General features: G+C 40.7%; 1 non-coding gene across 1 annotated transcript; it reads left to right on the top strand.

Annotated features, from left to right (window-relative positions):
* The first annotated feature begins 572 nt into the window (after positions 1–572).
* TRNAV-CAC (transfer RNA valine (anticodon CAC)) lies at positions 573–645 on the top strand. The gene has a single exon. It is a non-coding gene; the product is annotated as a tRNA-Val (tRNA).
* Positions 646–1290: the final 645 nt, after the last annotated feature.

Here is a 1290-nt window from a genome sequence, read left to right as displayed (position 1 = left end):
TATATATAGAGAGAGAGAGAGAGAGAGAGAGAGAGAGAGAGAGAGAGAGAGAGAGAGAGAGAGAGAGAGAGAGAGAGAGAGACATATATACATATATATAGTTATTTATATATGTCTATAAGTGTATAAATAGGCATATGTACATCACACACACACACACATAAGTGTGCATATATTTATGTATGTACATGTATGTGTGTGTATGTACATATTTGTGTATCTATAAGCACGTATATATATTTATTTATACACACGCACACACACTCGCACACACACACACGCACACACACACACACACACACACACGCACGCACACACACACATATATAGGAGCACATACACTGTGTGTATGTATATACATATATATTCATATATACCTATTTATATTTACAAACAATAAATGTAAAATAGTGAATACACTATCTCTTTCATTCTTTATCATTTTTCACTCATATTCTCGGTTTTTGTTTTTATCATTGTTATTCTCTCAGTCTCTCTCTCCTCTCTCTCTTTCGCTTTCAACCACTTTTTACAACAGAATATAAAACAGTGAAGCATCCATCATTACGATCGTTTCCGTGTTGTAGTGGTTATCACGTGCGCTTCACACGCTCAAGGTCCTCGGTTCGATCCCGAGCGGAAACAACGACAATTGATTTTTAAAGAATTTGACTCTCCATGTCTTCCTGAAACAGCTGGTGATGCTGCAGTGACCTGGATTGCAGCCTCCACGTCAGAGGATGACCATCCGAGCGGCATCCGAACGTCTGGCGCCACCGAGATGTTAGAGGATGCCTGTTGCTTCTTAATGAACAGAAGATTGGTCGGATGCCCTAGTTTTATTATGGATTTTACTTCTTTCTACTGCAGTGTCCACAATTTAGTCTAATTAACGTCAGATCACATTCAGAATGTCCAGTGCGCATTCCCACATTCGCATTTCAAGTACCCACAATCCCCACACCCACGTAGAAAGCCAGCACTGGTTTCCCACACGAGGGATGCACGCCAGAGATCAGCCTCGGCGTGGACCTTTTCGTTGAACTGAATTCACGGAAAGGCGAGAGGGCAGTCTTATCGTCGAAAATTATTTTCTACTTTTCTCTTTCTCTCACTTTTACTTTCAATCTCTCTCTCTCTCTTACTCACACACATCCTCTCTCTCTCTCTATCTATTTCTATCTCACTCCCTCCTCTCTCTGTTACTCACACTCACCTCTTCTCTTTTTTTCTTTTTTTATTTCTGTCTCTCCATCTCCTTCCATCTCTCTGTCTCACTCGCTCAAGCAC

The sequence above is a fragment of the Penaeus vannamei genome, chromosome 3 (genome assembly GCF_042767895.1).
Source record: "Penaeus vannamei isolate JL-2024 chromosome 3, ASM4276789v1, whole genome shotgun sequence".
NCBI lineage: Eukaryota > Metazoa > Arthropoda > Malacostraca > Decapoda > Penaeidae > Penaeus > Penaeus vannamei.
Note: the sequence above shows the minus strand (reverse complement) of the source record. Positions and strands in the feature narration are given on the sequence as shown.